This window comes from Lonchura striata, chromosome 8 (genome assembly GCF_050655825.1).
Source record: "Lonchura striata isolate lonStrDom1 chromosome 8, ASM5065582v1, whole genome shotgun sequence".
Classification (NCBI taxonomy): domain Eukaryota; kingdom Metazoa; phylum Chordata; class Aves; order Passeriformes; family Estrildidae; genus Lonchura; species Lonchura striata.
The window spans coordinates 13,009,985-13,035,166 of NC_140710.1; positions in this window are offsets into that span (position 1 = coordinate 13,009,985).

Here is a 25,182-nt window from a genome sequence, read left to right on the forward strand (position 1 = left end):
TCACTGTTACCTAGAAAAGTTAAAAAATCACTTGCTTTATTTTACTGAAATATTGCAAATATCTGACCTAGTCCCAGTTTAGATAGTTTTGCAGTTCAGCTTATACAGTTTCAATGTATGAGAAATATTTCCTTACTAATTATGTCCTTCTCATGACATTAGTTTACTTTGTCATTTATAAAAAATATTACTTCTGTTACATCCCACCCTAAACACGGGGTAACTGAGGTTCTTGTTAACAGATACCTTCGGCAGATTAGAGTGAAACATTAAATGAACAATGTTTATATATATATATATATATATATGGCACAATTTTGGATCCAATAGAACCCCAAAATATCTTATAATTCTCCATCTATAGGTCATGCTGAAGAACAACATTTTAAAAATTGCAATTTAAAAATACTAGAGAAATGCCCCAAAACATACTCTGCAATATCCTCCAAATGAAAAAGACCTAATATTTTACTCCTACTTTTTTTAGGTCTATGAGACACACAGCTCCAGGTAAAAAATGCAGGAATAAAAACAATCACCTCCCCAAAGGCATTTTGACTGTGGATTTATCTGAGCTGATTTTAACCTACGAATTTATTTTATTTATTCATTAGCAGTATCTGTTAAAAATTTTATTTATCCATGCCATATAGCATACACCTTCTGATTAATACCTCTTGATTTTTAAAACAGGCTTAAGACTCAGATATTGTCCTAATAATCTATTTTAGGATTATTAATAATAATACATTTTAGGAAAGTGAGCAGAGCTAGCCCTGAATGGCAGGACTGGTCCCCAAACCAGTGTCTCTGAGCACCTCAAGACATGTTGAAGTCACTGTTTTGCCCTCAGCAGGTTCTCCCCATGTGCTGGGGTCATGCTGCTGCTGCCTGGTGTTGTGGGCTGCTGTGGAGGAGACCCCCGAGCCCATATCACTGCCTCTTCTGCTTCACCACAGAAGAGTTAATATAATAACCCTGGAGTCAAACTCCAGAGAAATTCCCATTACCCTCACAAGTAATGGATAGTCACATTTTAAACACCAGCCTTGCAGACAGCCAAATATTTTCTCATTCTAGTCTTTACCTTTCAGTTTTTCACATAGCAATGAAAGCTGTTTTCCATAGAATAGTAATTTTTTTTCACCCTAGGAATTATTCTGCTTCTGTTTGTATTGGCAAGTGGGCATAAAATATAAAGTGAATTATTTGGCATAAAAGAAATCTATAAAAATTGCTCGTAATTATTACCATTACTCCAGTCCAGAACTCCTTATTCATATAAACCTGACACTGCTGTTATAGCTGGTTTTCCTTCAAAACAGAACTTAGAAAAGCTCGCCCACATCGAGCAAGTTGTGTGAGATTTAGGAAGGCACAAACAATTGTGAATATTTATGCTTAGACTGAAACAGTATTAAGTGTATTATTGTCAGAACAAAATAAATTGATCCCAAGTCTTGAAAAGTATATCCAACACTGCAGTCCTGTCCTTGTCACGTTTCTGACCAAAGTACTCAAGTGCTGTCTGTGCAAGGTGAAGCCTGGGCTGGCTGAGACTGACATTCAGTGTTCTCCTTCCCTTTTTTTGTCAGCTTCAGAATAGAACACAAGAAGTTATACAAACATGATGTGTATTTCCAATTCAAAGTAATTAATTGAATTTTGAGTCATTGTAATGACCTTTTCTTATTAGGAGGTATATTTCCTCACACATCCTTTATTAAAGGATTATTCAGTAAGTCTGATAACAAGTGAAAGTTAGCTGAAAGTCCCTAGCATGTGTTATTTTTCAGCACTGTGTAGAAAAAATGTCTGTAGTACAGAAATAGTGTGTTTGGTCGAGTAAATATTTATTCAACAAATATTCCCATGATGGCAAAAGTAAAGACTATCAAAAGGCTCACGGCAGTAAAGTTCCTCTGACTTCAGGTAACTCATGATTTATGGCATTGTTACTTCCCATCGTTGAGGAAATGAGGCTTGCAACTGACTAATGTTTCTTTTTATTTTGTTTGCAGGAAGCATTTATAACTTCCTCCTGGGATTTTCTTAGAGGTACATTGTGTAATATTCCCAAACTATTTTTGCACTATTGTTTGATTTTAATTATAGTTGCACAGAAGTAAAATCTTGGGAATACTTCTAATTTGCTTAACTCCTTCCTGCTACGTCTTGATAAAATTTATCCTAATTGATTATTGAAAGGAATGGGTGTATTTAAAATCCGAGAGATCTCAAGGACAGCTACTCTCTGTCTGTAGAACTTCCACAGAGAGCAAGCCAAGCACATGTGAACAGACTGGGGAGGCTGCCTGATGCTCACAGACCTTTAGCACAGGCTAAAAACGCCTCAGGAGCAGAGGGAAACCCAAAGGGTTTTCGTGATGGACTTTATCCCGTGTCACTCTGCTGATGTCACAGAGGGGACACTGTGGTCACCCAGAGCACAGTAAATTCACTCTCCAGCTGCCACACATCTGGCCTCAGGCTCTATGCTGCTTCCAAAGCTTCTCGCTGCTCCCTGCTATCTGTCAGCACTGCCCCAGCCATGCCTGAGCTGATGAGCAACTCTTGCACAGATGCCTCTGGGACTCCTAAAAAGGAGGAGGAAGGAGTTTTATATCTTTCCTCAGAAAATAGGAGATCTAATCTATATTAACTAACAAGCACATTCCCACTGGTGCAGGTGGGTGGACTAAATTGCCACACAAGACGATGGGGCACTCAGGTAATGAACATACATTCTTTAAACTGCTTTTATATCCATTGATGGTGTGAGAATCAGTTCTGCCTTAATTTATGGATTGTCTGAGTTGGAAATGAAAGTCCAGTAATTCTTTTGTGATGATTAGCAGCCTCAGAGAATGCTTCCACCAGGGAGAAATGCTGGTTGTTTATGAGGTCAGTCAGAAGGCACACACCCAGCAGTGCCTTTCCTAGCTGGGCTTTCAGTTACATTCAGTCATTTGTTATCTTGCATTGATAAAGTTAATGCAGAGAATCAAAGCCAAGCTTATATCACCAGTAAATATTATGATCACATACATCTGCAGAGCACACAAGCTCTGTCCTCACTTAACTAGAGCTTTTAGAAAACCTAAACACAGTACTTGATTTATGAACACAGTATGACATGTTTTGTCTATTGTTGAAATGCAAAGCATTCATTTCAATAAGTTTGAAATAAATTATTAAACCAAAAATTATTTTTAGCTGAGGTCATGATTCTTAATGATACCTAGCTCTTTGATAGCTATCTTTGTTCATATTAAGATGGCTGAAATTATTAGAATCTGTCTTATGCCAGGGAAACAGTCATCCCAGTGAGCTACACTTACTTTTTTATTACTCAGCGATAGTCTGTATTCTTCCACCTTCACTGAAAATTTACCTAGTCCAGTTTTCTACAACCTGTAACACATTGCCCCTATAACACATTGCCCCTAAACACTTCATAAGTAATTTTTTTTTGTAATTTACATATCCTGCCTAAATATCCATCTGCATTTTATTAGCATTTTTAGGTATTTTTGACAAAAGTACTCTACAAATTGTAGAAGCTTGTTTTCTTGTGACCTCCGCTGCCTCTTGGCACCAAATCCAAATTTTCTCAAGCCCCTCACGTGGTCTGGGAGGGTCTCTGTTCAAGTAGAAGCACTGCCCCACTCAATGTCATCCACTGCCTCTGTCAGTTACTCTGAAACTTTTTTGTTCCAATTTGACCATATTTCTTAGGATTTTAGAACTCTCAGGTTATGACATTCACAAATAATTTGTTTTTGTTTGTTTTGCTCTGCTATTTACAAATATTTTCCTTTTCCATATCCTGTGAACACACTCTTCTTTGAATGCACCTGCCTGAGTAATGGTCATCATCAGAGTTTAACAATCTTTCACCATCTCTTATCAGGGAGATACATAAATAGCCCTAAAAATCTTCACATACGCTGAGGTACACACTCATTCAGCAATTCTGAAGTTCTTTGAAGATTGTAAGCCATACTCATCAAACTGTGGGAGAAGTACAGAAATGTGCCATGATGCTTTTACTGTTCTGGTACATCTTGATAAATGCAGCCTTTTTAAAGAAATTTTATCTGGATATCTAGATTATCCTACAGAGAATCAATTGACTCACACTTTATTTACAAACCATCTCAGCAAACATCTCGGTAACAAACAGCTGTTTTCCTTTAAAGTTTTGACAAATTATTGATAACATTACATCTGTATAATACCAGAATGAGAAAACACAGAGTATTTTTGCTGTTTATGAGACAACATTTTCATTATCCATAAAGTTCAAGAAAGAGATATTTTCTTAGCTATGTGAAAGCCCATTGTGATTTGTGGCAAAACAAAAATCTTCCTCCTGCTTTTCAAAGTTTCATGCCTAAATTTTCACTCTACAGATACATAGGTACAAATTTTAAGTCTGCTAAAGGAATTGAAATTCAGACTTTTTTTAATGAAAATGAGATTTTGACTAGATGAGTAATTTATTTTTGGGGAAAAAATAATGCTTTAGATATATTTAACCTCCAAATATATAGAATGGCATTTTACCTGGATTTTTTCTAAATTTTGGTTGAATCTTCAATTTCCAGCTGATTTTTTAGTCTCCTTTAGTGAGAATCTTATTGATTTTTTTCAAAGATGAAAATTTTCTCCTCTGAAGCAGCTCCAACATGAGATTTTTCTTGTACTCTGAAGACTTATTCAGGTATGCAAACTCAAATTCTCTTGTTAGAAATTGCAAGAAAACTCCACTTGCTTTGCAGGACATAAGAACACTCATCAGGTGTTCTACAATATATGTAAATTAAAACTCTCAATTTTCCTTTAACCCAGCCCTGTTTGCTGTATCTATTTGTCAATGTCCAGTAAAATAGGGACCATATTATTGGTCCTCATTTATGAAAAAAGAGGTTTTCTTCATTCAGTGTACTGACTCAGAGGATGAGTTACTGCATGCAAAAGGTTCATGGGAGGAAAAAGAATTCACACTCTACACAGAAATCCCCAAGTAGTGTATCAGTTCACGCCTTATAAAGATCTACGATATGTAGATAGATATCTATTATATGGTTTTGTTCCTGGTAATATGATTAAGTAAATAACTTACAATCCCTGCCTATTTTATTAAATAATAGACAGACTCTGTCACTCTAAATGCAGATTAAACAACATTATTAAGAAGCTAAAAAGCATTGTCAGAATAATACAATAAAATGTATATTCCAAAACTAGCCACTGTCTATTCTTAATATTTTGAATTCAGCTCAGACAACAAATGTTTTAAAATACAAAAGGATTTTAAGGCATTTTTCTTAAAGCAGTAATCAATATCTGTGAGTTTCTAGTCTGTTAAGAAGGTCAGTAGACAGTGTCTGAATAAGTAGACCACTTGCTGTGGTCTTTAGATATTTTTTTTTGTTCCATGGGGATTTGAAGCACTGATTGGTAACCTTTTATTTAATAACTTTGCATCTTTTGGCTGTAGTTATATTTAAAGTGCAATAAAGAATTTTTTTATGTGAAGAAAGGACACCACCTCAAATAATAATCCCTCCTCTATTAGATAAATGATTTAACTTTGTCTATACATCTCTCCTTCCTCTTGAGCATAGTTACAAATGACTACAGAACCTGAAAAGTAGCACATTCTTTGGGGAGCTGACTTCAGAAACTGGAATAATTTATAATTGCCATAGAAGTTGCATTTTCACCACTCATTGGGTCACTTTCTGCCACTTTCAGCCTACCTGGGTCTAATATGAATGTGACTTATATACTCTATGGAAGTTCATTAAGTTGTGTTCAGATACAAGCTATAATAAAAACAGGTTCTATATAACAGAGTAGTAGCTTCAAAGTTATGTACCAGGTAATTAATTCTGAATTTCAGTGGAAAATCTACTAAAGTTCTATTGCAGCCATATTAACATCAAATAAGTCTATATGAATTAATATTCCTGCAACAAATATCAAGGATTTAGGAGTGATTAAGCAATTATTGTTAAATGTTACGTGATAAAATGGCAAAAAAGCCCTAAAGCAGTTATGAAGATTTGCCAGGTCTTTACATCATACATGGTAAAATCTCAAGGCTTGTCTGTATGCAATAGTAGAGTGCAGCTGGTTAAGGGAAATGTGAATTTATAGCACACTTGATAATCAGCAGTAGTTCACAAATGCACAGAGTATAGCTGAAGTTAAGGTTGCTTGTTCTATGTTTGAGTTATAATAAGTTACTGCACATGAAGACACTCAGTGTTGTATCCTCTGGCAAGTCAAAGAGAAATGCACTGCTCAGGGTGAGTAATATCTGCTGATGAAAACCTTTTCCTTTACATGACTTTTCAAAGAGTAGGAAGAAATCAGTGTGGGTCACAAACCACAAGTTTACATTGTTATAATTCACTATAATGCAGCTTTGAAATAATTGTTAATCTACTTCTTCCCTCATAACTGAAAGCATACCAAGGACTTAGTATGGAAATTCACATTTTAGTTTATGCAGACTACAACACAGGAGTGAGAACTGAATGTAGATCAGGAATTCAAGCAGTTACATTCCAAGTGCATCCTTCATTTTCATCGAGTGGAAAAACTACAATAGGCTGGTACTTGAGTTGGGTTTCGAGTGAACCATAAATGAGTGCATAGGCAAACCCAAGGTACAGTAACTATTTCAATTCCTGCTGACAGTGTAAACCTGAACATCTCCTTTAGTACTACCTTTTAGTTCATGGGTCACTGCCTACACCATGATATATATGCAAGATGTAAACATTAACACCACTCACAAAAATTAGCTATGTTCTTTTTTTCCTACAGAGCAGCTTGAATGAAAACCATGGGCCTGATTGGTTAGAGAAGATTTGACCCAGTTTCATTCTCTGTCAGTAGGAACATATTTCCAGATTCCCATTCTTCTTGAACATTAGGTTAATGTGTTTCATCTCATCTTGTATTTAAAAATTTTCATTGTTAAATGTATTCTGCAGTTGTAATTAAATGTAATGAAGATCATTATTTCTCAGGATTGTCCTTGTGACTGTTATTCCCTATCCCTTTCCTTCCTTGTTTCTTTTTCATCCAAAAGAAAGAATACAGCAGATTATAGTCAAGCTATAAATTCATAGTCAGTATTGGGCTTTCTTTAATGAAACCTGAATGCATTATTTCTCTATTGAAACTTTTCTAGTTTGTGTTGTTAAATTGTCACTATGACTGTCTCAGAGATATATGAGATAGTCAATTTTAGAAAATTCTAGCCCCTTGATTGTATATCATCAATCATTTCAGATCCAGAGTTTGGAATAGATGTTAAAAATAGTTGATACTTTATACATTTTGGCAGCATCATTAGCAAAACAAGAGTCATCTGCAAGCCAGAAAACTGATAGCTGGGCATGATTTTGTAATATTCAACCAAGAGAAATACCTTTCTTACGAAGCTAAATTATCTATATTTACGACTTATCTGAAGTTTTTGTGTATGGCATCTAAGCTCCCTTGTTTAACCATAAAATTTATGTAAACACAAATCTGCAGAAAATAATTAGCTTTGCCAGAGGAAAAAAAAAAAATCATTTTAGAAGAGTCTGTAAGGAAAAAGACAGGAAAGAAGACTAAAAGAAAAAAGAAAAGGTGCCTGGAAAAAAATAAAGCAAGAAAAATCACAAGGAATGTAAGCAACATCAGGCTGGTCTCCTCAAGGCCATGGGTTCATAACATAAGACATTATAACAGAGGCTGTCTAAAGAGTTGTCAAAACAACATGGAATTAAACAAAAAAATGGCAAAGGTTTTGGAAGATGGGCCACCACGAAGTGAGAAGCTCTTCCCTTCCAAATAGAGTAAAGGAGCATACCTGGAGGAAACTATCAACTTGTTTGCCAGAAGAATTGAGCTCCTGTTGATGTGTTATGGTGACGGATGGAAGAGTAATCTAAATCATTTGCTTTCACTTTGCTGCCTGATTACTGCATGTCATCAGTCTTATTAAAAAAAAAAAAGAATTAAGCACTGACAAGAAAGGTCATCTGCTCATGTCATTATGGCAGTTGCATTCCACATATCCTGCTGGAGGCAGAAACTCAACCTTACCTGAGAGATACCCAGTTTGTTTAAATGGGAGAAGCTTCTGGAAAGTGTGTGAATGACAGCCAGGAAACACTGAGCAGGAAAACTCTTCTGAAGACCCACAGGAAATCCTGAGGAGTTTAGTGCCTGTAAGCCAGTACAGAAGAACAAAAAAATTAGAAAATTATGGAAGAGAGTAGTCTGCTTTCATAACTCTATTTAATATTCTTTTTCCTCACACAAAAGATTTCTGTTTTGCCTTTCTTGCATGTTTGAACCTAGAAAAATAACAGAAAAACTCTACTCTTTTCTTTTAGGCAAAAATCAGAAAATGTTGATTGGGAACAGCCAGCATATACCTAGCACAATAGATTTGTCATGAAGGTCAAAGTATATTCCTATTCCCGGATCAGATAACATTATCTATGAAACTTTAGAGCCAAATACATACATTTTAAATGAAAAAATATTTGTACAATAGGCATATTTAAGTACCTAATTTTCTGTATATTCTTTTCCACAAATTCATTAACTATATTTGTGAAAGTAATCACAAAAGCAGTGTGTACACAATTTAAATCAATTCATTTAAATCAAAAGAATATTCATATAAATATGTTTGTTGTATTCATCCAATTCTAATTATTACTTACTTTTGACATCTGTAAAAATCAGATTTAGTATTAAAATAGAGTCTGAAGAGCTAGTATGAAATGAACATATATCAAGTTACACCCTTCAGAAATTATATAAAACTTTAACTACAAATATTCAATTCAATTACATTGCAGGAAGTCATTGGCCAGCTTATTAGTATGATAAAATTATGGAAATTATTGCAGTTTAAGAACACATAAGGGGGTACTAATATGTTAATTGCAATTAAAGCCTGATATCAGTTCCATGTAGGAAGTCCAAGTTTTCAGTGATTTTAATGAGAGCAGAAATGTTAATTAAAATGCTTTTACTTCATATTACTAAGTCTTGCTGATGAATTTTGCAAGTGAGCTGACTATTGCTGACAAAAAGACACCCAGCCACGTCCCCCTTTCCGACCTGAGCCCAAGGATCCAGTAGAAATGCAGGACACCCAGCTGGGTGGGCACTTTTGTGCCCCAACCATTCAGGCTGCTTCTTTAACAATGCTCTTCATTGATGCCTCATTGCATCAATGAGACATTACAATATTAGTTAATTACATAATTAGTGGATTTTAGTACTTCTATCAAAGTCAAAAAATACAGATGCTGGCAAACAATAAAGATCCAGTAAATTTTGCTAATATTGTGGTAGCATCACAAAGTTGCCTTCTCCCTTCTCAATGAAAGACAACAAACAAGGACCTTCATTCCAACCAAAATATCCAACCCAGAATTCCGTACTCATCCGGCTTGAGCTGAGTTCTTTAAAACACACAGGAACTACATTAGCTTGTTTTTATTGTATTTTATCTATTCTAGTAGCTTGTACCTTACAATATAAATTATTAAACCTCTCCACACAAAACTGCCCTGAATTATATCACTCTTGAGCTAAATATTGGTCAACATGACTGATAATGCTGTATGCAAGCTGAAAACTATAACTACATGTTACATGCAACAATAAAGAGAATATTGGAGTCAGCAGCTGCATCTGCCTGAAGCAAACACTTTGTCCTTGCTGTGACAACATCTCATGGAAAGCTCTTGCCATTTTTTCTGTCCTATGTATAGCCAACATAAGCAAGGGGTTTTTCTCCTCTTTCTTCCATTTGTTTGTATCCAGTATAAAAGGCATGGGAATACAGAAGAAACATATGCTAGAATTAAAACACATTGCAAAGCATCATTCAGTAGATCCAGTAGCAAACAAAGTAATATAGAGAGATATTGCTGGCATATTCTTATTGTCATTTGTGTTCCTACAATCTGGGCTTCACAATGGGCCATGAGTATACTTTAAAGTTATTATAAAATTACCTTAGTATTAAGGTCTTCAGCATCTGCATAGAGGACCTGGCAACCTTTGGTGAAAGCAATGCTTTCCTCCTCCCTTTGAGCTGTCTGACACTCCACAGACAAACCAAGATCTCATTTAGGTCACTGTTAGGTGACTCATGCCACACAATAATCCCGTGGTTAATTCTGCATTTTGCATCTGAGCTGCTAACCAAAATTTGCATACAGTGGTACTTAAAAAAAAAAATTGTATAGTCAGAGATTCTTCTTTAAGACTGGAGGTAAGGAGGGAAGAGTCCAAGGTTGATTCTTCCTTCTTCCCATTTAGTACTGCAACCCTTTCTTTTGGTTGTGAAACTGATGTGCATGTGTGCTGCAAGGTCCAAACTGCAAAAAGTTAAAGTGTTTTGTCATTTGATTTACTTACAATGTTAGCAACTTTTCTTCCCAGGGCTTCCTTTTCCTCTTTAAAAGACAGTTGAACATATATCAATAGATTTTTTCGTGGCTCTAACTAACTGAGTTGCATTTTTTTTTTCAGTAGTAGTAGGTGTTGAAGAATTTGAATTGAAATTTGAAGGTTCCTGGCTCCCGAGCCAGCAGGGGATGAGGTTTAATTGCTTGGAAATACATTTTCACAGCTGATACTGGGGAACAGAAAAAGTCTGTATGTCAAGAGCCTCTAAACTAATCATTTAGCCATAACATGCACCACCCCATACCTGGGGACAATGTAACTGTTAACAGCTTGAAGCTGTTGAAAAAATGGCCAATGAGAAGCTTTCCTCTAATTTTCTAATGCTATTCTTCACCCTGAATAAACTAATAGAAGAGAAATGTCTTCTTTTCAATTCTGTCAGTTCAAATGAAAACAATTGTGTGTTCAGCTAGTTTTAGCACTGGAATTTATTAGATCTGAGGTTGTTCATTAAGGCAACAATTTTGAAGTTGCTCAGTTGTTAATACACTGGCTATATAAACTCTGGGGCTGTCTGTTATATCCGGTTACACTCTGGAGACTGAGATTTGGTTTCCAGCAATACAGATCAGGTCAAGAATGGCAATAACAATTAGCCATTAGTCACTAGATCTCAATTTACCATAACAGAAGGTCATTTCTTCTGAGCATTTTCTCTCTGGAAAGGAAGAGGAAGCAGAGGAAACTTAACATATTGAAAATTTGGATATGGAAGACTTGGTTATGACTTCTGAGTAGATAATAAGGGTAAAAGGTTTATTTCTTTTTGAGCTTACTGTTTTACTATGGGGCAGGTACTGCATATATTGACTCTGTCTGCTATAAGTTAGTCTTCTTTTTTCAAGTTTCAGTGAAATGGAAAATCTATTTAATCTCACTAAGAATCAAACAGATTGTGCCTGACTCAAGATAGGCATATGAGAGACAGTGAGAGACCTCACGTGTGCAAGATCCCAATTCTTGCTGCTATAATTATTCCTTTCCCGTTGCTTCCATGAAGGGCAGAGCAGGGGCATAGGTCTGTCCTGTTCTGTAACTTCCCCAGCCAACCTTTAGCAGTGGCTGGTGGAGGAGCCAGCAGATCCCCTCCCTGCCTCCCTGAGGTGAGAGGGGCAGCACAGAGCCCTGTGAGCACAGGGCTCCCAGCGCTGCGGGTTGGGCGCTCAGGAACAGAAGGGCTCCATGCTCTCATGTAGAGCTTTGCTCTCCTGCCACACAGCAAGCCCATAACAAATTCCTGGCCCAAAAGGGTGCCAGTGCTCTGCAAAGCCACCTGGGCTTGAGCTTTGAAGGCAGCAGACAACTGTGAGGTACTCGAGTTACATGGCAAGACTTTACTCCCTCCTCTCCAAAAGGAATATTTTATATTAAACCTGTAAGTGCCTACAAAACATGTAAGCATGAGATATACTGAGCTATTCATGATTAATTTTCTAATTCAAGTTGTTCAAAGAACAGGGAGGATATGGATGAACACTTACCTCCAGTTACCACTTCAGAGTATCAACTTCGCAATTATACCTTAAACTAAAATAAAACAAAACTAAAAATTAAAATGGAATTGTTTTTCATAAAGAATCCCTGTGAACTGCTCAAGTTTAGCAGGAAAAAGTGTTGCAAAACTCAACTTTATTTAAAAACTTAATCATTAATGAAGAAATTGGAAAGACATAACAGGAGAAGGAGCAGATAGCATCCCAGATCAGATTCTTATTTTTTAATAGGCCGAAGCAGCTGAAAAAAAATTGTAAAACAAGCTTCAAAACTTAGAGGATGGTTGTTGTGAATTGGTCTTACCTAAAACTAGTATTTGCAATTAATATAAACAGAGAAGCGATGCCTGCTGGTAGCTTTGCTAACAATCAGCTGACAGATAGTTAACTATAGAAAGGTCAAAGGTCAGGGTTTTTAATCTATAGGTTGATGATCCCTTGGGGACAGTGTGGTGTGAAAAAGAATTTGGTATGCTTGATGCTATTATAGGCAGGATCAGCCTGTCAAAATCCATTAGCACTCACTCTTCCTCCAAATAAGCATTAAGCCAGCTTTTGGTATGATTTCTTTTAATGTAGATTTCTTATCATTCTTAGTAATCCTTTATAAGCATGAAATATTTCATTCCTTATATGCTAAAGTTTGATTTTTCAGGAATTTGTGAAATTTATACTATATTCCTGAATTAGGTCTATTTAGCATGTTCAATATATTTCTGATAGGCTTAAAATTAAATTGAAGAGTCTACAAAGAAAAATAGTCATCTTGAAAGTGCAGCTTAATGTGTGGGGCACAGTGTTGTCATGAATGAGTTTCTTGTTTATAGCAAGACCAAAACTAATCTGAATACTATATTTAAAAGGAAATCAGAAATAATTTTAGTCCTACTTTATTGCTTTCAGACGCAAAGTGTTTTAACTTGACATTTTCTCTGAATATTTTATATGTTCTTTGACTCTCTAGATAGCTGTAAGGGAGAAAAACTTCATTTGCTTTTCACATTTGTTCATTGCAGTTTCAAAAACACTTCTTATAATGACCTTGAAAGTAAAGGAAGTTGTGAAGGTTTTTTGCTATATGACATTCATTAGTAAGTAATGCAGAAAGAATGCTAATAGTATGTTGCTGAAATATGTAAAGAGCTGTATTTTTTCATTATGTTAAAAATCAAGAGGTGCAGCTTAAATGACAATAAGGTGCAGCATATGTACTGAGAATATTCTGAAAGCTTGTATCAGAGCAAAGATCAGTTAATAAAATGTAATAAAAGCAAAACAAAAACAAATTTCTCCACAGATTATTACATATTTATAGCAGTTGCATAATACTATGTTTAAGTACAATTTAAGTGTCTTAAGCAAAAAGTTATTACATGTAACTTTGAATCTGACTTCTGTCAGCTTCAGAACATACAGCCTTACATATATTTCCATCCCATATGTCAACATTTAAAAATAGTTTTGGAAAATGAAATGAAATCTTTTGATGTTCGCTATCATAGCTTTGGCTGTTTATAAAAAAAAAAAATCAAATCAATGCCTCCCAATATGTAATAAATCTTGACTTTACCTCCCCAAAGATTACATCTGTATGTTCAGAAAGGCTCAGTCAGTCTGGTTCATTTGATGGGCAGATGCATGTCATGCAATTCTTGATGAGAGACTTGTGAGCATCCTTTGGCCATGTCTGCTTTGAGCTGTCAGATGGTTTTCTCTTGGGTATCTTTCCTTTTGCTGTGCATCAGACCAAGATAATATTTTATTGTTGGTCATAATTAATAATTCATTGAAATCCATCAAATGAACACACACACACAAAAAAGGTGGATATAAATCTTATTAGGTCCCTGGATAAAGTCACAGTAAGCCTTTGCATTTTGAATTTCCAGGCATATATTATATCATCCAATATTGAAACAAGCTGAGAAATGTAATATAAAAATTTGATAAATTACTTTCTGCCTGTAAATGAGAAAACAGACTTGTAAAATGTGAAATGAACCATTCTGGCAGAGAAGAATTTGAGTTTAGAGTGTAAACACTTGAGTTAATGGCTAGGGTATCTCTGAGTCTCAGAAGCTGTGGTACACAGGGAGGGTGAAAGTGAGGTTATGGAAGCTCTTCAATATTTTACTTTGAACATCCTTACAGGCCTTAATTAGACAGATTACCTGTTATGCATGGTGCAGTGTGCTGAACAGTTTTAAACTGGCTTGTCCTCAAGGCAAATGGAAGGCAAAGTCAAAAAGAATTACACTCTACACAAGTAACAATGAACCTGCTATTAATGTTATGGGAAAAAAAAAATGAAACCTTTCCAGTCCATATGCTATTTAATTTTAAACTAACAAAAGAATTTCTTAAATATTTACTGACCACTGGAATTTTTGTACCTATTCTGTCCACCCTTCACTGCCTCGATCTGCATGAAATCATAATAACATTTAATGTTGTAATTACTGGACTTTTTCTGATTTCTGTTGCTTTATATCTAAGAAAATGTGACAACATAATGAAAACTTCCTTGACATGAAAATTAAGAAATGCTTTATTTATTTATATAAAGTGGATTTTTAAAATTCCCAGTTCAATTCCATATCTCTAACAGAAAGCATAGAGAAGCAGTTAAGTATATTTACTAATGGTTCTAGGATACAAGTGTTAACTTGCTGTGTATATGCTAAATTCCTGAATCTATTTAATCGGTTTATTCAGCCAACCACCTACAGGGAAGGTCACCATGTCAAGCAATGCTGAATGGTATTTTGTGTGAATTGGGAACAGAACTTTTAAAGGCTAGAGGTTTAGGAACATAAACCAGATGTGCTCATTTGAAATAGTCTACTTATTAAAAAAAGGTCAAACACTTAGATCTTTTTAAAATCTTACTGTCAGACACACTCCATAGAACTAAGAATTTTACTCTACTGAATTGTATGAATTTCACCAATTTCTTAGATGAAATAATGTCATCTGATCTTTGCCATAAATATGTTACTTTCTTGTTTATCATCTAATATTGCATGTAAGAATTTTACTAATTCTATCAGATGAATATTTTTCAAGATAATGACTAAAAAATCTCTTGACATGTTTTTATTTTTATTGTTCGTAATTTCTGCAATGAATTTTTAATTCATATATTGGTTTACAAAACTGTTTTTTCAGTCAATTATTTGCACAGAATAAATCTAGATAATGATGTGGTAGTGTGGAGATGTTTGTTGTTTGGGGTTTTTGTGGGGGAGAGAGGGGAGGTCTTTCCATATATTCACGTCTAAAGATGGATTCCTTGTCCATAGGAGTAAAATTAAACATCAGATAATTATGGGTGGAATTTAACTCTGTTGGTCACTCTGCTAAACTGCTTTACTGAACCACCTACACTGACTGGCAGGATCTCATTTCCTGCTATCCTAAAATTCCTAGATAGGAAATTTTAGGACTTTTTAGAAGAAAAAATATTGAAGTGTGAATCAAGCAACTTAAAAGATGTATAGGGAGAAGGAGTCAAAATTTTTTCCAACTTCCACACAGAATATGGAATATTAAATCAAGCTCTATTCATTTTCTTTGAACAACCAGTCCACCCAATGCTCAGAAGCTGCTCAGAGCAGTGAAGTTGAAAGCATCTGTTCTCCTCCCATTCTGAGTCCCACCCTTCTTGCTAGAACCTCTCAAAGGAACAAAGCAGGAAAAAAAAGAAAAATAAATACCTGATAGAGCAATCAAAAGTTGCAGCAGAGCAGAGAAAATGAAACACCTGCCTTTGATAATATACAGCAACTGATTGCCATGAAATGTCTGTAGTTCTGCTTTCTCTGGTATGGATTACATAGCTATTGACAATTTTCTTATTTCAACTACTTTATCATCTTGAAGGTCATAGGAATCCTGGAGTTGTAATGAACAAAAAGCAAATCTGCTCTTTGGAGAAGATATTTTGCCTTCTGCTTGAGCTACGTCACTCTGTCCCTCACAGAGCAAGGACATCAGCCAGAGAGTGGGCTACAAAAACCAGCCAACAAATAAAACCACAAAAAGTGCTCATCAACAAAAAAAATACAATTATAATTGAGGAAAATTTTGCTTAGGTTATGTTCAGAAGGTTTCCTCTGTTTTGCATTTGAATACTTTTCACATAGTGTTCTTAATTCATAGTGAACTGCAGATGACTTTCCCTTTCTAGGTCAGAAACATTATTCACCCTTCAATGTACATCTCCTTTAAAAGAAAAAAAAAAAAAAACAAAAAAAAAAAAAACCCTTGAATTAAATTCTGGGTTGTACCCATTTAAATTTGCACAGAAGAAAACTCTGAGCACTGGTACATGTCAGTAAATGTTTTCCTGCAAAGGATTATCTAGCATAACCCATTTTCAAAAGAGTCAGAGTCTTCTTTGGATTCCTAGTGTTATTTCTTAGAATAAGAACAAATTTTGTCATATTTGATAACCTTAGAGCTTTCTTCTAATTTCTGCAAAAATACAAGCTTCATACAAATTTATTTACTGATTCTATACTTTCATGGAGATTTCATAAGCCATAAGCATAAAAATATTCAATTAAAAAAAGAAAATTATTTCCAAAAAGTAATAATTATTTATACGTACATTAATAATTTTAAAAATAAAAATCACAAATAAATAAAGCAGAGAGTCTAAGAACATCCTTCTGCTAATATTTATATTTATGACTGATAATTTAACTGACCTAGTCTCTTCTTTAGGTAGTTTATCGAGGTAACATTTTTAGTTTTTAAACATTCTTACACTATCTGTGATAAAGCTTAGAAAATGTTGGGCTCTTTTATCAGTTTTGTTAATTAGAAATGTGCCTAACTGACACATAAGTTTCAGAGGTTAACCATATAGAATTTTTTTAAAGTGTGTGAATTATGGATTGGTTCATTACTACATTAGTATTAGTTCAGCCTTCTATTTAAGGATTAAACTTGAACACTGTATAAAGTTAAATATTCTACTGAATATTTACACCAGTTCATTTTTTAAATAAACTACACTATTTGTACTTTTATTTGTGGAGTTAACAGTAAATGAGAGACATTTCTCTATTTCAGAGGCAAAATAGTACATTTCCTTTCCTTGAAAGAGAGTTTACAGAAAAAAACCCAAGATGGATCAAAAACTTAGGGCTGATGCCCCTGCAGTATTTTTGTTCCTTTTGAAATGTCCACTTTAGTATTTCCTACTTTTCCCAAGCTGACACTATATTTTAATTTTATTCCAGCCTAATTAAAGTAGCAATATCAAAAATCATCATGGTATATGAGACTGTGAATGAGACTCATTCAATTAATGTAAGGTCATGAGAAATTGTAAATAAGTATTTTAAATTAGCACATATATCTTTAACTTATTATTTCATCATTATTTGCTTCGTTGTTTCCAAAAGCCCATTTTACTTCTCAGACATGATAAAAAATAATTGACTTGGTTTGAAAAAGAGGGGTTATACTAGGATGAAGCTTAAAAAGACATCTGATGGAGCATTGCTATTATTCAGATATCCAAGGATAGTACCCAGTGTAGTTCAGTGATGAACTGTGGCTAGATCGTGTGGAAAGTCTCAGAGGAAAAATTAAAGCAGGTGAAGCAAAGTGACATTTTAGAGGCTCTGCAGGAAACTGCACAAGCCAGACTCAGCAGGTCCATCTCGCTCGTCTGCCTTCTGTGAGGAGCACCCTGCAAATGGAAAAGAAAACGCTGCAGTGGCTTGGATTTTCTGGCAACTCTACCTTAGCAGTGAAGATAAAAATTGCTGCTTCGTACTCTCTGACCCATGAAGCCTAATTATCTCCTTTTCTTGGTCAAATTGATAGCAAATCAAGCACCTTCTCATACTCTAGTACTACTTCTAAATCTCTGCTTCATTCCTGCTTTTGGAAAGGAAAAGCTGACCCTACTGTTACAAATTTGAAACAACCCCAGTGAAGGTCAGAAATAGCTGGAATAACATCCAGTCTAATGCAATTTAATTAGCATTGGCTGTTCAGAGGATTCTCCCAGTATAGTGCTGGCCTCACTACATTAAGGTCTTGATCTGAATCATTGGCCAAATGCTCACTGATTTTCCCAGAACAGAGATTTTGCTATGTAGTTTGTGGGATGCTACAGTCTTTGAACATATCCTTATATAAAACATTTTTGAATAACAACTTCAAAACCAATTTCAAACATTTTCTGTAATTGTGTTCTTAAATTTTTAATTATTTTTCAGTAATCTCTTCAACTTTAATCATCCTAATGATTTGTGATAGAGCGTAGCATTCTGAGCTTTTATTGTATTAGGTACTGTGCAATGAGAAAAAGGTGTGTCTTACCCAAAGTTATGTTATTCTTCTCCTCTTTCACTGACAAAATGTTTTAGATTGTTCACAGTTATCTGCCACCTGTGCAGTTTAATACTGCTTCCAATTATGACAAAGTAAACGTATGCTGTAAAAACCTCTGCTGCTTTATATTCTGTGTGCCACCTAACAATCTTCTGCCCTGTTTGCCTTTTGTACTGCTGTTGTGCTCTGCACTGATGGTTTCAATGATTTTTCCCTTTCTAATCACTGTGCTGGATGATTGTTCTATTAAACTTAGAGTCCCTACATTGGTTTCTTGCTTCACACCTTATTATTTTATATTTACCTCACACTTATACAAACTTATCTGAACCTCTCTGGCCTAAGAGAAGAGTGGGGTTCACAAATAAGGAAGCTGAGAAATTCTCTTGGTTAGTGGTTTCTGAGTTATGACAGGATTCTTCCTGCAGTTTTAGAGAATTTTGCTATCAAGGAATTAATTCAATCAGGCAGTTGAAACCTTCCTGGCTTCTGACAAACTCTGACTTCTCTGTCTCCCCACCTTTTAAACAACATTGGCTTTTGCATGTAGGGAATACATATTGTGGAGCTGACATGTTTTCAGCACTCTACTGACAAAGGTGGTTCTATACAATTTTAAATTTTTTCTCATTAAGCACAGAAGTGTAAAATAAAACTTTCAGATAGCACTAATAAAAATAGGAAAGTACTTCTACAAAGCATAGTTTTGAAAGTTCTGGTTGTTAACTTACATGGCTATTTTCATGACCTTTTTGGATCTATGAGAGACATTTAATATTGGGTTATTTCTAAAGATATTACAGGCCACATAACTTACTCGACTTGATGGGTTTTGTTTTAACTATACTGTTCCATCCATTGTTAATTCTTGAGAATACTTCTACCATTGCATTCTAAAAAGTTATACAGAATGAATGTTACCAACTCCTAGGACAGTATTCATGCGCTGAGGGAAAATCTCAATCATACTCCCCAAAGCATTACAGATGAAAAGAATATTTTTTGCTTAAGTACTGCTTAATGCAAGTGTTAAGTGCTTTATTTGTGCTACATTTTATTATAGTAGTCAAACTTACTCCCCTTCAATTGTCAATTTACAAAGTACATCATCCTTGAATTGCTTTTTGAAGAAAGGCTACTGTATTACTATATATATATTTCAATAATTAATGGAATAATAAAGTAAGCCTAGATTTGACTGTGTTCCCAGTGAAAATGCAAAAAAAGAAAATTAACAGTAGCTGTTTTCATTTTAACAAAATAATAGAACAAATTTTCAAATATAAATAAAACATTTAAACTATTTTTAAATAATTTTTTTCTTCAATGAGATTAGGTATTTTAACAGTCATTTTAAGATACTGAAATGCCCTTTGTGCACTAAAATAAATTGTGTTCAAACTAAAGTTTCATAAACTCTGAATTGGGGCTTGGATGATCTTATAAGTAATCATTAAAATCCTTATTTAGAAGTGATTTAATTTTTACTGATTTCAGTTATAAATCAAGTTTTCTGTTGAATAGAAATGTCCTGAGAGACACAATGGAAAAGCGTGTAAAGAAAGTCTCAACAGAACCAGAATTAAGAGATAATAAAATAGGGAAATAGACTGCAGCAAAGATAAATCATTGTTTTACTGGTTTGGTTTGGTCTGTTCTTTCCAGCAAGATGCTCCTTTGGAGCGCTGCTATTGCCGAGGCCCTCACTGAAAAACTGAAATTATTTCTAGCAGTAAAATGTGTTTTATTCATCAGGAAGAGTTCCATTCACAGTAGTCCTTAACCTTTTGACTCTCATATTCCTTGCTGAAATATAATTTTCTTAATTTTGTTTAACCACTACATGAAGAAAAAAAATATAGCAAGTGTATTGGCAGTGCAGTTTAGAACATCTAGCGTGTCTTGACATTTTGCATCCTAGCAAAATTGCAATTATAATGCTTTAGGTGTACCTAACATGCCCTGACAGTCCATTTAGAAGAATGAACATGGCATTGAAAACTGTTTTCAAAAAACATTTATGTTCATGCAGTATGCATAGAAAAAATAATTCAGCAATTCAATTTGGTTTTGAAATCAAACTTCAAAGGGTTTTAAGAATGTTTATTACAGAAACAGAACATGCATTTAATGGAATAGAGATGCAGTTAAAATTGGCTAAACATCTTTTCTCTGAGAAAAATATTTTGAAAGGAAAAGAAAAACAAGTAAATACTAATTAGAAATTTGAACTCCCCTTTGTGTACCAATAGCCATGCTCATTCTAAATGCAGATATTTTGGGGAGTTGGTAACTTATGTGAACAAAAGCATATTGACATCAATATTTATCAAAAATTAGGAAGAATCATAATCTTGATTAAATGTGAAAAGGTATTCGAATGCATTTGTATTTTCTGAAGTCTTTCTATTTCTGAATGCTGAATGAGACACAAGACTCACTAGTATGAGCAATGATTGATGGCATGAAAGAGCAGAATTTAATTCTAGTATTAGGCTCAGCTTTCCTCCAGGACACTGGGCAAAATCCTAACCAAGCACCTGAAACCCTGAGTTCAGTCATTTGCCTGTGGCTTGGTTTCTGTTGGCAAAACAAATTTAATGGCACATCCAAACTCTCTAGGGCTGCGTGGCAATGTGAACAGGGCAGGGTGAGGATGGGGCACTGCAGGAGCCCAGGGAGCAGCCAGGGTTGCCCACGTGTGCATCACACACTGATCAGGCTCTGCAGCTCGAGCCCACCAGCTCTGCCTTCAGTCTGGAAAACTCCACTGAGCTCCAGAGCAGGGAGGTACCACACATGCTTGCTTTTCCTTTCCCCAGCATGTTTGGCACTACCTGAGCATGCATACTTAGCATTCCTCCTCAGCTCTCTTAACATACTTTGACACTTGCAAGAAAGTCAAGAATAATACAGGCTCTCATGCTTGACATCTGGCCCTCAGTGTCACTGTTCCTTCCTCTACTATAACTATAGAGAAAAATTCTGAGAGAGCAGCACAGCTTTTCTCTCTAGGCCAGTTCTTTGACAGGATGTGATATATTAATAAAAAGCACTATTTTAAATTACTTTGGTAAACCCCCAAAGAAGTGATTGGAATGAAGAAATGTGACTCATATTACCCAGGTTTGTTGAAGGGGAGTCTTAATGTCAGCTTTAACAGCACAGAAATCATCTACAACTAGATATAGGACAAAAAACCAACTGATCATTTAGGGGAACAGCCCTCCTCTCCACTCTCTCTGCAGTGTTGGGGAGTCTGCCTTGGAAGAGCACCTGAAAGCTTTCAGGGTAGAGAGGCTTCTGTAGAGCAAACAGCATTCTCAATACTATATATATATATATATATTTCTTTTTTTTTTTTTACTGCCTTTCTCTTAACTGCATACTAAGATTGCTATTGGCACTGTAAGTTATTAGCCCCAGGTTGCCCAAAGCCCTTTGGTGCTAAAAATCCATTACTGTGGTATTTATTCTGGAGCTGCAGTCTAGGTGAACAAGGGAATAGGGTAAGATTTACTCTGGTAGGCTGAGAATTTCAAAGAAACTATGCTTCACTGAATATATGGATTTTAAATGTCTTTATTAGAACTTTCATTTAGACATTTCCTAAAATCTTACCATGATATTATTAAGAACATACAAAATTTGGAAACTGAAAATGCAGAAGTAAACAAATTATTTGCTACAGAAAGGGCCTCACAGGTCTCTGGGGAAATAGAATATTCTAATATCTGTTTATACCAGCAGAAGTAAATCATATTTGGTAAACATAATGTTAGTAATTTGCAAACATGAAAAATTGTGCAGTTTCTTTTGTTTCTTTCAAAGACTTTGCAAAACACATTGAATTTATTTGAGTTAAACTGAATAGTAAGACTTTGGCTGTAGATGGAAATTCCCTTCTATGTAAAAATGGCTTTTTCTTTGCATTTTGCCCTTCCTTCATTCCATCCTTGTTTTTACTTGTGTTCTCTCTCTTTTATCCTTCATTTTATTTTCCTTTTTTGTCTCTTTTTGATACAAAGACATACCTTAGTTTTCAAAAATCAAGTTAATTTTCAGTAGTTCAGACTAGAAAACCAAAAAGAACCATCTGAAATGACAGTTTACAAAGTCCCTGTGTTACAATTTCCAAATTTTTTTGTAGTGAATTGAATTTTGGATGGTGACTTCCTTTCCATGTCTCATGACAGGCTTTGAGATTTTTAAACATTGAATTCCAAGCGATGAGAAAGAGAAATCAAATATTGCACTTCTTCTTGCAGTACAGGGTATGTTTGTGGTTTGAATTATCAGGAATAAAAAAAAAAAAAAAAAAAAAAAAAAAAAAAAAAAGTTTCAAACTATTTCAGAAAGCACAGTTTTTTCAGGAATGGTGAAAATTATCAGAAAACATGAAGGGCAAAAATAAAAGGTAAAGAATTGAGTTGCTCAGTGTGTTCTTGCTGAAATGAAGAACTTTTTCACTAGAAAACCCCTCGGAAATAATAAGTGGTTTAGGCTCTGAGGTATTTGTTTGGCACAGCTGCCAAGAAGGTGCAGCATGCACTACATGCTGTGGTGTCCATAAGCCCCACAGAGTGCACCCATCCATCGTGGGAAAGAATCCCACCATTACTGCAGACAGCTGCACTGTAGAAATTCTTTAGGAATAATGAGGAAGATGACTTCAGGATGAAGGGACAAAATTAAACATAAGTTCAGCTTGTACCTAGTTTTATCTTGTTTATGCTATCTGCCAGATCTCAGGTTTCACTTTTTAGCTTCACTGACTGTGTTAATCCAGAATATAAATATCAAACCTACATGTCTCAGGGTGTGGTATTCAAATTATACATAATAGAAGGAAATCTGTAAATATGTAAAGTCAGGTCGAAGAGTTACTAAGCTGTCATCTTCCTAATAAACTATCATAAAAAGTAGGTCACATCTTGAGAATATTATACAGAAAACCACTGTAAATACTTTCTTTTAATTTTTCTATTGTTAAACTGTAAAATTGATATTTTAAATAAAATTATATTTTCCAGAAAGCACAATTTGATGTCCATTCAGATTGAATTAGACTCTTTGCAGCTAAATTTGGAAAAGTACATTTTCCCACACTCTTTTCTTAAAAAAAAAAATTCCATTCTATCCACCTGATTAATATAGTGCAGTTTCTGTACCCTAGTACAGCCAAGGGAGAGATGGATTAATATGTCAGCTGAAATTGACAGTAGGATGACTAGTAGTCTCCTTGATAGAATTCCATGGGGTTTCAGACCTTCTAGGTAAATGCTTATAGCCAAAACCCCTGGTTTTAAATAAAAATAGGCAATTGCTGAAGTAGCTTTTATTCTGACAGGGTACTAAAGTTAGGGGGTTTGTTAAAAAAAAAAAAAAAAAAGTCAAATTTATTTTTCTCTTTGACAATTATTGAAGCAGTTTTCTTTCCATCTTGTTCTAGAGACAGAGGAGCTTGCTTAGAAAAGTCAGAAATTTTAGACTAAAAGGACTGCTGATATAAAATGTATCAATCATAATGTTAAATTTCATAAGTGACTTAATTTTTAAATCCTAAATTATATATAGAAAAATAATAAAAGAAAACTTCAATCAGATACAAGTCTACAGGAATGAGGGTTTGGCAGCATTTACTAAACATCCAGCAGCGACCTTATGAATGCAGGTGCTACCAATGTAGTCATGTGTCAAGTGAGGTTTATGAAACATCTACTTTTCTTTCGAAATACAGTTAAATTCTGGCCCCTAGTCCATCCAGGTGTTACCTGTCTTCGGATGTGGCTGGGGTCCAGCTCTTCTGCAGGAAGAGCAGGGTGAGTACTGCCACATGGGAATGAATTCCCAGAGCTGTTCTGCTCATCTTTACCTCCTAGTTCCAACTTGGGTCAGATAGCTGCTGCCTAAGAAAGAAAGTGAAGTACAAGGCAGGTTCAAGTTCAAGCCTTGCCCCTCAAGGCAGTACGAATGCATTTGTAAGGAAAGCCTGTGTAGATAATGCTTCACGCTTCTCTTCTGTGGTTATTTCATTGTAGTGCTTCAGGTGAAAATCAGGTCCTACAGATACAGGCTCATGCCAATCAGGTTTGCTTTACTATATTTTTTTAAACATAGTATCTCAAATGGCATTACAAATGTTTTTGCGTAATTATGTAAAATATACAAGTATATAAGAGGATTCATCCATCTTACACAAGAGCTCAAATGCAATCCAAACATGTTGTAAACAAAACCAAAAATTGTATGCTGCAGACTAAGCCTCACAACACTAATTGTCCAATCTTACAGAATTAAAGATTTGAAAATACACTGATCAATGTCTCCTGCAAACTGTCAAATATTAACTCTTCTGCCAGAGCTCTCATTTGCACTGTCTAAACAACAGTTTCACCCTTCATTCAGAGAATGACCTTTTGTAACTAAGGAGAAAATTAACAGCAAAAACTTCTTTTAAATGGTGTGAGATAAAAATCCTATTTAATCTGCAATAATAATTGCTTTATTTCTAGGAGTTTATTTTCTAAAAAGTATAAATTTATCACCTGTGGAGTTCCGAAAGAGTTCTCATACAAGGACATAAAAATGCAGATGTTTTGATTAGATAATTGTATAATTGGAGATAGATCTCCAAAGAATTTAACACCCACCCTCAAGGAGTGTGTAAGTGTTGGAGCTGCTGCTGGTAATGAGGAGCTGCCCCTCAGCCAGCCAGGCTGGCCACAGGATAATGATGTCCTGCCTCTCATCTGGCAGCTTCTGACAGGAAAGGCAGTGAAGTGACACAAATGGCCCGTGAGGAGCCAGTGGGTTCCTTGGC